Source organism: Eurosta solidaginis, chromosome 3 (assembly GCF_040869045.1).
Source record: "Eurosta solidaginis isolate ZX-2024a chromosome 3, ASM4086904v1, whole genome shotgun sequence".
NCBI classification, from domain to species: Eukaryota; Metazoa; Arthropoda; class Insecta; order Diptera; family Tephritidae; genus Eurosta; species Eurosta solidaginis.
The window spans coordinates 96,612,988-96,626,555 of NC_090321.1; the positions used below are offsets into that span (position 1 = coordinate 96,612,988).

Below are 13,568 nucleotides of genomic sequence, written 5' to 3' on the forward strand. Positions count from 1 at the left end.
ATGCATATATCTGAGATACTCCTGAAAGTATGCAATGAGAGAAGCTATAAAATCGTGCAATTGTAGTTACAGCTGAGAAGTTTGAGAGCTGATGGCAACTAGTAGATTCTGAAAGCGCCTAGAAGATGCTAACGTTGAAATCAGAGAGTATAAAAGGCAGCAAATGTAGAGGCGCTGGAATTCAGTTTGATTAAGACGCTATCTAGCGAGCCATAGCAGAATTATTTTGAAAGTCAGTTTTCATTTTAGCTATCAATAAGTTTGGTTATTAAGCCAGCTAGTTGCAAAGTATAAGTGTTATTGTGAAGAACTTTAATAAAGGCCATTTTTCCATTATTCAATATTGGAGTTATTTATTCAACAGTTTAGTGATTCGAACTTAGCAGAAGGGCAAATAAGAGGATTTGCAAGTAAAATCGTTACAATTGGTGTCAGAAGTGGGATTGTTGAATAAATTCCGAAGATTGGGAATACAACTTGGACATGGCAAAGTTGAGTGAATTGACGATCCAGCAACTGAAGGAGGAGTTGGAAGTCCGTGGATTGGCTACTTTTGGCGATAAATCCCAGCTACAAAAACGACTAAGTGTAGCTATGGTATTTCAAGGAATCTACAATGCTGAGGAGTATGTCTTTCATTATGATAGCGACAAAACAATAACAAAAATGGAAGAAAAAAACGAAACTCCGCAGACAGTGACGAGCACAATATCTGTACAAACATCGACAATGGCATCTCAGCTGGAGTCACAGGAGGCACGCATTTCAGGAATGGTGTCGCAAATGTCATCTCAATTGGAAGAACATAAGACATATATGTCATCTCAACTGGAAGCGTAAGAGGCACGTATATCTGGAATGTCGACAAAAATTTCGGAACAGGTATCATCGCAGCTCTTTGTGCAACTGGAAGAGCAGGATGCAAAAATTTTACAACTCGGGGACAAAACTGATGCCGAGATAGAAACGTTGAAAGGTCTTATGCAACAGTTACAACTAAATCGCCAAGCTGTTCCAGCGAGCAATCCGAAGGTAAAAACACCATCCTTTGACGGTTCTGTTCCTTTCCAGGTCTTAAAGCTACAGTTTAAGAAGACCGCAGCAGTGAACAACTGGAGTGCGGAAGATAAAGTTGCTGCACTGTTCATGGCATTGAAAGGGGCCTACTGCTGAGATTTTACAAACCATTCCAGAGGGCGGACGGAACTGTTATGAAGCATTGATGGCCGCTCTAGAGAGACGATACGGAACTGAGCATAGGAGACAGATATACCAAATGGAGTTACTGAATCGCTTCCAGAGGCCTGGTGAAACATTGCAAGAGTTTGCGTCGGATGTTGAAAGGCTGGCACATTTAGCGAATGCGGACGCACCCATGGAATAACCTGAAAGGGTAAAGATTCAGAGCTTAATAAATGGCATACGGGACGTCGAAACAAAGCGAGCTACATACGCAAACCCAAAGCCAACATTCGCAGAAACGGTATCACATGCTCTGATTCAGGAAACAGCTTCGCTTCTGTGTAAGCCAGTTTTCAAAGCACGCCGTGTGGAAGTAGAAAGGCCAGAGTGGGTAGACGCAATATTGGAGGCGCTGAAAGGATTGCAAAAGCGGAGTGAAAGAGTTATCAAATGCTTCAAATGCGGGAAGCCTGGTCACATTGCACGTCATTGTGATCCTGGTCCTGGTAGTTCCAACTTGGGTAGCCGTAAACGCAAAACGGGAGGAGATGAGCAACAGCGTGTCAGATGTAAAAATCGAGAGCTAGCTCCAGCTATTGAATGTCCTGTGATATCTGTGTTGCAAATTGGAAGGAAATCAAGCAGTCTTACCGTCAGAGGGAATGTGGATGGCAAGGAGCGTGTACTGACTGTAGATACGGGCGCATCTCATTCCTTGATTCGATCTGATTTAGTCAACAGGAGAGTAAAACCGTTACCTGGGGCAAGTTTGCGTACGATCACCGGCGAGTATAACCAAGTCCAGGGAGAAGTTGTATGTGAAGTCTTGATTGGAAAGGCCACAGTTCTACACAAATTCGTTGTGGCGGAGATCGTTGATTAAGTCATATTGGGAGTGGACTTCTTAGTTGAACATGATATCAGGATCGATATGCCAAGAAAGATTATGCGCTTGAGAACCAGGATGTGCCACTTAACTTCAGTTTGGAAGAAGGGTTCAGCAGTGATCGAGTGCTGGTGAAAGAGATTCGACAAAAACCGCAAAAGTCAAAGGCAGCAGATCGGGTAAGGGTTGATGGAACGAATGGACCAAACCAATCAAAACCGAAGGTACCTGCGAGAGAAAGACCGGCATCGACAAACCCTAATGGACGCACTAAAATGACTGAAAGACTTTTTCAGAAAGAATGCAAGGGTGGTTTCAAGCCAGCGCGCACTACTGTTGTGAAACGTCCAGACGATAATGATGATGCAAAGTCAATCCGTCAAGTGCAAGCTCTGCGAAGAAGTTCATTGGCAAACAACAGAGTGCGCGGGAACGATCCAGGGTAATGAGTATTAAGATGAAACACAGGTACGACGAGATTTGGTACTGCTATACAACCCTCACCGGCGGAAAGGTGTTCCATCCAAATATCGGTGCAGTTGGGAAGGCCCGTACAGAGTTGTGAAAACGATCAGTGATGTCATCTACCGCATACAAGCAATTGGGAAATCACGAAATAGAAGAGTGGTACATCTGGAGATGCTAGCGGCGTTTAGATCGGGAGATTTGTCTGATCGGGACGATCAGTGTTACGAATATTAGCAAAACTAAGGGGTACTGCTATCTCTAGGCCGATGCTAAGCAGTGACGTGAATTCACATCAATAATTCAATCATTATGTATCTACATAAACCAAGCAATAATTGCGTCTACACATATGTACCATGTACGTATACGAGCAGCGGAGAGTCAATGCACAAACACATGCATATATCTGAGATACTCCTGAAAGTATGCAATGAGAGAAGCTATAAAATCGTGCAATTGTAGTTACAGCTGAGAAGTTTGAGAGCTGATGGCAACTAGTAGATTCTGGAAGCGCCTAGAAGATGCGAACGTTGAAATCAGAGAGTGTAAAAGGCAGCAAATGTAGAGGCGCTGAAATTCAGTTTGATTAAGACGCTATCTAGCGAGCCATAGCAGTATTATTTTGAAAGTCAGTTTTCATTTGAGCTATCAATAAGTTTGGTTATTAAGCCAGCTAGTTGCAAAGTATAAGTGTTATTGTGAAGAACTTTAATAAAGGCCATTTTTCCATTATTCAATATTGGGGTTATTTATTCAACAGTTTAGTAATTCGAACTTAGCAGAAGGGCAAATAAGAGGATTTGCAAGTAAAATCGTTACAATATAAAAATGTTATCATACACTGTTAGTGTCCTGATGGAAGTATTATATTTCCACTTAATCTTCCTTGAGATCCCATTTGTTGCATCGCATGGTGTTGCCTTGCTTTGCCTTGAAATATTCATGCACACTTATTTGGGAATTAATAGTACATCTTCCGGGTTTTTTATATATAATTGAAACTGATTAAAGGGTAGGTCCTTCTAAAAACTCAATTTACTCATCTAAGTATTCTTCCTGTTCGAGGAGTTCCCAAATACTTGGAAAAGGATTCATCAATTATTTAGTACTTAACTTATTAAGTAAACGACAAAGGAAGGTTTTCGTTACCGCCGATTTCACGGTACTGCACTTTTTGAGAGCACAGTTCTATTCCCACTATTGCTACTGTCCGTTGGACTAAAATGTTCGAAGCAAACGTAACGACCATATCGGGGACCGTAGCGTGCAATCGACTGGTCAATAGCTTTGCAAGTGTTAATGAGCGTTTCCTTATTTTTACCCCAAGTGCTGCCGGCAAGAGATTTGAGGATTTTATTACTTCTCTGGATTTTCGGCACAATCGCGATTAGATGCTCTCCAAAATGTAGATCCTGATCGAATGTCGCACCCAAGATTTTATTAGTGTGTAGGACAGTCGGTAGCGTGGTGCCATCGGCGTGGATGTTCAATATGGTCGACATTTGGCGCGTCCATGTTGTAAATAAGGTCTCCGATGATTTGGCCGGTTACAATGTGAGGTTTCTCGAGGCAAAGAAACTGGAGAAATCAGGGAGATAGCCGTTTATTTTGTTACAAAGCTCATCGAGTATCCCCCTCAATGGGTATCCCAGTTGAGGAAATCTTAGCGAAAGAATCAAACCCGTCGATATACATATGTACATACTGTAACGAATTTTGGGAAATTGAGCTTATTTGCATCCTTGTGCTAACGTTCGAATCACTAAACTGTTGAATAAATAACTCCAGTATTCAATAATCCAAAACGGTCTTTATTAGACTACTTTCACAATAACACTTCCACTTCTCAACAGATAGCGTGCTTAAATCAAACTTTTGGGAGTATCTCAGATATATGCATGTGATTGTGCGTTTCTCTTCGATGCTTGTATGGACATATGGGTAGACATAATGATTGATTTGTTGATGTGCATATGAGTCACTGCTTAGTATCGACTCAGATATGATAGTATCCCTTAGTGTTGCTAATATTCAATTAGTATGTAGCTGTGCTCAAATTACCTCGAAAACTGGCATTATTTAATCTTTGAAAACGCAGTTACGTTATTGTACGTGAAAAAATGCAATGTTATAGACAAAAAATGTCTTTGAATTGAGAAAACGTTCAACGTAATGAGTAAGAATTTCTATTTTTGTATAAAATGTGTCATTAATTTGAGAAAAAATTGTTCCTAATTTTGTTTTCAATCAAGAATACTTGACTGAATATTTCTCACAATATTTACACGTACGAGTTAGCTCTGTGAATAAGAGTACTCGACTGTAAATCACTGTGGACAAAACAAGTGTGATATCATCCATCAAGTGCCTGACAGGACGTTCAAGATAACTACTTTTTAGCGCTTTGGCAGCGTTTTGACCAGGGATGCACCTTAACGTTAAGCTAATCGTTTATCAAAAAATTTCCACCGTTTCCGTTGAAACACTTCGAAATATTATCGATAAAGAAATTATCAAGATAAATTGTATCTCGTTTTTAACCGAAACGAAAAGCTTTCGTTAACGTTAAAAACGTTAACAAAAACGTGATACTTTATGTTTGAATTGTGCTGGCAATGCTATAGCCATGATGAAGCCGTAAGGTGGCAACAGCGAGCGGACATACACACACAAACTCCATGTAATTTGTTTGTGTAATTCGTTGGTGGTAATGTCAAAATACTCTGAGATATGTTCGTACTGTCAAAATTCATGAGAAAAGTTGCAATCAGCTTGGCTAATGCTTTCACGTTTAATGACTCCGCCATCAATCAGCTTTGCCAGCATAGCTTGAAATTAATAATCAACATAAACGATTTGATTTCGTTTTGATATGGCAGAAAACGAAACGAAATCATTTCGTTAATTTGACGTTCTTAACGTTAATAAACGAAACGAAATGACTTTGTTTCGTTTATTAACGTTAATTATCGTAACGAATTGATATCGGTTCGTTGGTTAAGCATGCCTGGTTTTGACAGGATGTTCAATATGGCGGCGTATAGGGCCAGATATATTTAGCGGGTGATAGAAAGATATACAGGATGAGACCACGATAGTCAATTAAAAATCAGGAGATCGGTTCTATTTGTAATTTTGACGTCTATGCAAAAGTTATCACACTCTTATCAACAATGCTGTAAACTATCGGGCCTCGACTAGAAATCCACGGCAGTGACAGTTACATAATTGAATTTTTATATTGCGATTCTCCAGTTCAGCTCAAATGAAAAATGTTTATTGGGCAAACAAGACGATGCAGTTTTTTACCACATAAAAAATTAAATAGAAAAATACTTGGCACTATAACCTTCTATGAGATTAAGTTCATGATTCACTTCCGCTTCGCGTCGTGCTACTTTTTAATTTTTCCTAAAAATTGGCTGAACGGAACATACATGTCTGATGCCAAAAATCAGCGGCATCTGCAAGACAGATGATAATTCACGAAGAAGCTGACAGAACAGAAGTCGTTCATGTGCAGCACACAAAAAATTGTGTCACATCAAAGTAAAGTGAATTTTAAGTGAACTTCCAAATTTAAAAACAACATTTTGTACGTAAAATTCATTACGGGACAAATTGAATTTACGCGCAAACAGGTTCGCATAAAATTTTATAGATAATGAAATTAGCGTAACGCTGCCATTGAATCAGCTAAAAGCAAACTGGAGTGAGATGAACGTTGGGGAAAATATTGGTTAATAGAAGCAAAGAGCAATAGTGTTGCTATTCTAGTAAAGGTGGTAAAATGCATATGAGAAGTTCCACACTATATGGAACTTATTAGTTAAAAAAGGTAAAAAAATCAATTAAAAATCCACCCGCTGAAGTTACATTAAAATCTATGAAAGTAGATCAATTTTTTTATTAAAACAGCATGGAATAGCCTGTATATAAATATTTGCTTTAATATAGGGACTGAAACATATACATTTGTAACACTCCTATTTGCTACTACAGGCTAGGTAGACTCACATGCTTTAGAGTGCTGATATACTACTGTTTAAATGTTTTTGTTTTTGTATTCAATAATCGATTGTACCTAAATTTGAATTAAAAATAAAAATTGCATCAAAATAATTCTTTGTTTTTTAATGAAAAGCTATCCCTAAACCCCGGCGCCATCGTACGAAGAAAATTTTCCAAAAAACGATTGTGATATAACACAAATATTACTCTGGAGAGAATTGCTTAAACTTAGCTAGCTGGTGTACATAATTTTTTAGAAAATGAGCACAGAAAATCGTACTGGAAATTAAAAGTTTTGGTATCGTCCAGAAACTAAGTACTTAAATATATTATTGTGGTGAATATTAGCAGTTGTATACATAACTATGCTGCTACTAAATAAATGCACAACAACAATAAAGCAAGCAGCCACACTTGTGTACATTAACACATCTATCATCATTTACACACATACACAGAAGGCGTCGAAGAATATTTCATTTCATTTCATTTTATTTCATTTATTTATTTGAGTCTATGGCTACATCGACCTTACAGACTAGATAACAATATTGACTTAGTACTGACGATTATCTTAAAATACATTTAAAAACTAATGGTAATGAGATATAAGCTTTGACAAAAATAAGAACCTAGGCATCGCAAAGTCTAAATCAAGATTATTACAGATTTTGTTACACTTAGTTAAGACCCTCATTATGGGCGCAAAATTATAATAATTGTACTTAGTAACTTTTGTATGGAAAGGTAAATTAGATCTTAACATCCTACTAGGTACATTGAAGTTTAGCAACCTGAGAAAATCCGGAGAATCAATAAAGCCACTACAGATGTCAAAAATTAACATTAAAGAATGAATAGTCCTTCTACAAGCTAGAGACTTTACATCAATAAGCATACACCGGTCTGGGTAAGATGGTGTAGGCTCATCAAAATGAAGTGGCTGCAAATCAAACCTAATGAAACACCTCTGAACTCTTTCCACTCTCAGGGAGTGTGAGGCATAGATCGGGTTCCAGATTATGGAAGCATACTCCAATTTAGACAGCACTAAGTAATTATAGAGCATCTTCCTTGTATAAGGATCTTTAGAATCTTTAGCATATCGCTTTACAAAAGCTAAGTTAGAGTAAACCTTAGGGATAATGTAGTTGACATGGTTAACGAAGGAATAACCTGAGTCAAAAATCACATCGAGATCCAGAAATTCAGTTACTGCATTGAGTTCAAAACTTAAGAGTGAGTATGTAGAGGAAAATCGAATTATTGACTTCGATGTCATAAGGTAACATTTGTTGATGTTAAGAGCCATTTTGTTTCTTATACTCCACTCAGCAAGCTCATTTAAGTCACATTGAAGAGCCACAATATCGGTTGGACACGAAATTGTGCTAAAAAGCTTAAGATCGTCAGCATATAGGAGATATTTTGAATGACTAAAACATTTGCCAATATCATTTATAAATAACAATACAATAATTAAAAAAAAAATTTTAAGTTAAACGGTTTTATTGAAAACAATACTTACATGAAGTAATAATAATACTAAAAGCTGGAAAATAATTAGGTAGGTCCTAGGTACTAGTCATCACACTACCCAACAATCTAGGTCGTTGATCAGACAATTAAATAAAAGCGTTGGACGCGTCAAATTTCTATTGATAGTCACAAGTAAGACCAACTGAACCTTAATCAGGTTATGCTGCGCCTCACATTTTTAGAAATTTCACGCGCCCAACGCTTTTATGTATTTAATTGTCTGATCAACGCCCTATATTGATGGGGAGTGTGATGACTAGTACCTAGGACCTACCTAATTATTTTCTATCTTTTAGTATTATTACTACTTAATGTAAGTATTGTTTTCAATAAAACCGTTTAACTTAAAATTTTTTTTTATTTATTTTATTTACAGAAATTTCACTAACAAAATTTGAACTTATGTGCTCCAAAGTATTTTGATGTCACTTCTAACGGACTACATATAATATTTGTTCAAAGAGCCAAATCGGACAGATAAGTACGAGTTTTTTGAATATCTCAATTTTTGCGACACTAGCGTGATTTTTTTTACTAAAGTGGTTTCTATTTCTGTATGTCAAATGTGATATCCAAATATGAGCCAAATTGGACCACATATACGATTTTTGTGAATATCTCGATCCTTGCGCCACCTAGCGGCGATTTTTTTGCAGGTCGCTTTCTATTCATGTATGTATTATGTGTTCCAAATATGAGCCAAATCGGACCATAAATACCACCTAGCTGCGATTTTTTTCTTATTATTGCATTGCCCTCGGGTTCTGAACTATATTCCAAGTTTCAGGCTTGTAGATTATCGGAAAGTTAATTAAATTTTAATTACAAAATTCGCGCTGGCCGTGCAGCCTGTCAAGCCAACCTAAATAAAACCGTTTAAAAACAATATAGGACCAAGAATACTACCCTGAGGCACACCAGAAGTGGCCATGAAGGGGTAAGATCTGGTACTTTCGATTTTTACAAAGGAAATTCCATTAGAGATATACGACTTAAGCCACATTAGAAAAGCTGAATGAAAGCCTAAATTTTGGAGTTTTTTCAGTAAGATATTATGTGAGACAGTAACGAAAGCTTTTGCAAAATATGTATAAATTGTATCGGCTTGATATCCGTTTTTAAATGCTGAGACACAGTACTCAGAAAATATTGCCAAATTAGTGACTGTTGATCGGCCAGAAACAAAACCATGTTGGTACAGGCTTAAAATTCTTTTAATGGCTTTAAAGATTGATGTGATGGAGGCAATTTTCCATCGATCAATGAAAACACCCGTGGAAAAAGAAAGATTAAAAATAAAACATAAGGGCGCCGATAAAGACCAGCTGCATTTCTTTAGTAAGAAGGAAGATAGCCCATCTAAATCTCGTTTGAATGATGATTTCAAGGCAGAGATACCATTGATAACATCAAGTTCAGTAACTACAACTGGACCGAAGTCCACAAAATTAGCGGGGTTACAGATTGAGTGGTTTATCGCTTTCGTTATCAGTATCGTAATTCGATTTAAAGAAATCGGCAAGATACGCAGATGAACAATTTTCCAAACGATCCAAAGATATATACACAAAGCTGGTCTAGTAACGAAACTGGGTTGACTAGCTGTGGAAAAGACGATCTAAACGTACGCCTTACCGCAACCAAGACACTACCACCTTTAAACAGCAAGTTTTGAATGCATACCTATCTTTTCGATAAACTTGAAAGATATTCGGGTCAAAAAATTCAGCATCGAAAAAATCCTTGTTTAGCCAAGTTTCCACAATAACATATACATCGAAATCACATCGAGATGTAGCCAGAAAAACTTGTTTTCTCTTGGTCCGCATACCGGAGATAGTTTGATAATATATTATCAAGCTTGAGGTATCAGGTTCCAACATATTACATTGAGACCCGATCATTCCAGATTGACTATGAGGACACAGACTTGTCCTTGGGTAGAACACGAAAGGGCCGAACATTGATACCTGCTGGCCATAAAGTAGGATCCAGAAGTTTTTCAAAAAACACTGAGGTTACGCCAAGCTTGAAATTGATCCTTTTTAGAGTATCAAGTGTGACATCCTTCTTAACCAATTTGTGGCAGGAAAAACAATTATTTGATATTTCCGAATGTTTAAAAATATATGCACTTATATTATCTTCGGTCACACGTGGTTTGAATGACGAGATATGCAGCCACTTTTTATTCACATGGATATCAAGCTCCATTGACATGTTTTCACCAACCACTGTATTTTTAAATTTAGAAACTTTCTTGTATCGCACAGTATTCCAATTGGTATTATTTGCAGCGTCTTTGTTATTTTCAGCATTGACATCAGCTGAGCCACTGCATGCAAAGACTGATCGAAGAGTAAAGATGTTGCAGGCGCAAACTTCGGTGGAACGCAGCGGAACGTAACAAAATTCTAGTAGGTCACTTCCACCACACCACAAACTTTAATACAAGTTTTAACAAATTTTAAGCACACAAAATACACTGATTGTAGTTTTTGAGTGTAAACATATAAATTCTGAACAGACTATCTGAATAAAAAGTGTTCAAATAATTGTTAAAAAACAAATACAGACAGTGGTAGTTTAACAAATTCTGCTGTGGTAAGTGGTGAATGTGACCTACTAGAATTTTGTGTAGCTTGCTTCACACTATTTTTCGTCCTTACAACATATTTACTCTTTGATCAATCTTTGTGCATGTTGGTACATCCAAAGGAACAGAAGACAAAGAAGAAAGAGAAATATTCTCTGCCGACGCAGAGGCTACATCAGACATTTTCGTAGAAGCAGAAGCAGAGATAATTTAAGATAGAGATGTTGCAGGGACGAAAAATAGTGTGAAGCAAGCTTCACAAAATTTTAGTAGGTCACATTCACCACTTACCACAGCAGAATTTGTTAAACTACCACTGTCTGTATTTATTATTTAACAATTATTTGTACACTTTTTATTCAATTATACTAATTTCTCACAGACGGCTTATTGAATAATAAAGGCAGTTTTCTACATTAAGACGCTTATTGAGCTCAATCTTCCCTACAAAATTCGAATCTATTATTATTTCATTAGTAGCTAATCGAATGCCTAATGAAGTCAAAAGCACAATGCAACTCTGTTGGTAGCGTTCCGCTTCCGTTTCCGCTTCTTAGTTTTTGGTGTGTTCAGTGCTTAAAAATGTCATTTGTCAAAGCAAATGTCATTGTCTGCATGGCGGAACGATACAAGGTGGCCGCATCGAACAGCTGATTATAACCTTTTTTATTTGATTTGATACTTCATCTACCGGCGCAGTACGATTTTGACATTTGTCCATCGAATTTACAAGTACATGGAATTTTTTTTGTTTGTCACCATGCTCCCACCTTGTATCGTTCCGCCATGATTGTCTGTCTCATCCTTCATACTAATCGAGCAGTTACTTCTGTGTGAAAGCAAAAAATTTACGATTTCATTAGCAGGTGAAATGAGATCATTAAGTTTCTGTGTGAAAACAGTATTAATCTGTTCAGAATTTATATTTTTACACTACTACCTACTATTTACCTACTAGTTTTGTGAAGCTCCGCTGCTTTCCACTGAAGTTCGCGCATGGAACATCTTTATTCTTGAATCAACCTTTGGCAGAAGTAGAATAAGTGTTATTATCAGCAACTGGCGCCATTATTGGACAATTGCAAATTTTTTATGGAGCCAAGATTATACGTTTTATTTTTCTCTTTCGAGTTAGGCGCGCTTTTATTCTCACGAGTGACAATACTAGGGCTCAACACATTAACATCACTGTCAGACAGTGCACGGACTTTACTACTTTATTGGTAGATCTATCAACTTTTCGACCCATTTTCATTTTCTACCACTTTTACCACCAAAGCCCAAAAATCTACCAACATTTCAATATGTCCGCATTGCAACCAAATACTGCGATCATTAGGTAAACGTATTTAATTTCCGAGCACTGCCAAATAACATTAAGAGGTGACACTAACCAAACTAACCAATTTTGAAAAATTTATGTACAAATTCAGACAAGTGTAACCCGAACCGAACCAACAGTGATGTGTTGTGAGTGTATGCCACAAATGTAGGAATATACCTCCAGGTAGAAATATGAGGCTCCTATCCCATGGGAGGAAGTATGCAGACATAATAATAAGACTTCCTCTTTTTGTTCACTCGGTGCAGTTGAGAGGTCATGACGCGGGAGTCCTCTAGACCGTAACTCTTTCGGGATGGGGTGGGTTCTTGCCATCTCTCAACCGACATAACATAAGATTTAATTTTAGGACTCCTAAACTGAATCTAAAATCGGGAGCTTCACTCCTTAACTCCAAACTGGATAACTAAAACGGGATCATGCAAAATAACAAATACAAAATTCAATAACTCATATAGCTGTCGGTATTTCTAGGTGCTTATTAGGGCGAGGTCAGAGGTGGTGATCGACACTCGCGTTCTTTACCCTACCCTACCATTATCTTCCTGCGAATATGATTGAAAGATCCCAAAGCAGATAACCTACCTTTTAGGCTAACTACACATTTGCCTCCAGGAACATACTAAAAATTTACTTATTCATTTTTTTTGGTACACATAGGTATATGTATATAAGTTCAACTTTTATTAATAAGCATTTCTATTACTAACAAAAAGTTTTTAGCAACTAACAACTATTAATGGGTTTCCTAAATTTTATCAAAGATCAAAACGCACTGAATGCTAATTATCTTCTACTAAATACAATTCAATAACTCTGATTACCATGAATCTTTAATTCAATTTCTTATCCCCATAAACTATAGATTAACGATATATGAAGATACGGGGTTTTAATTTTAATGCCAAGGCATCATAAATCAGCAACAACTAACTTACTCTTAAACTTTTCCTTATTATAGAATATAGGTTTGTTTTTTTTTTCAAATTATTTTAAATAATTTGGGATTTACTCAAACCGATATGCATGTGTACTTATGTACGTATGTATGTAACTTCGTACTAGAGTGGGGCATTCTCAAAATAATTAACTTTAAATATTAAAAAAAACGGAATATTTTATTTACAAGATGATTATGCTGACTACTCTGGAAACTAGTTCAATTTGACCTAGTGGCTATAATTTAAATATAATTTTATGACAAATATAATTTAAATTGTTAACTTTTCAGTTTGTTATTTGTTTTGTTTATTTTTATTTTTTTCTTTTCTAATTTTCATTATGCCAAGAACTTTATCCTTCATTGAGTAAGGTTTCTTTGAATAAACGAAATGTTTAATGTTATTAGGTTATAAGAAAAGTTAGTTGGTTTTTACTTAAAAGAAGCAAATAATTCAATTTGCCCAACTCCGACTTACATACCTAGTTATTTAGACCTTTTTATCTACACCTATATGTTACAACCGTACATACATATCTGTGGAATTTTGACAAACCAACTTATCTCAAATCTGACAACTTCTCAGGAGAGCTAAATATGTGAT

At 36.7% G+C, this 13,568-nt stretch overlaps 1 protein-coding gene across 1 annotated transcript in view; it reads right to left on the reverse strand.

Moving 5' to 3' along the window:
• Nucleotides 1-13,568, reverse strand: part of LOC137244194 (matrix metalloproteinase-2-like) — an 830,051-nt gene that overhangs the window by 63,604 nt on the left and 752,879 nt on the right. The gene's annotated exons all lie outside the window — the stretch shown is intronic.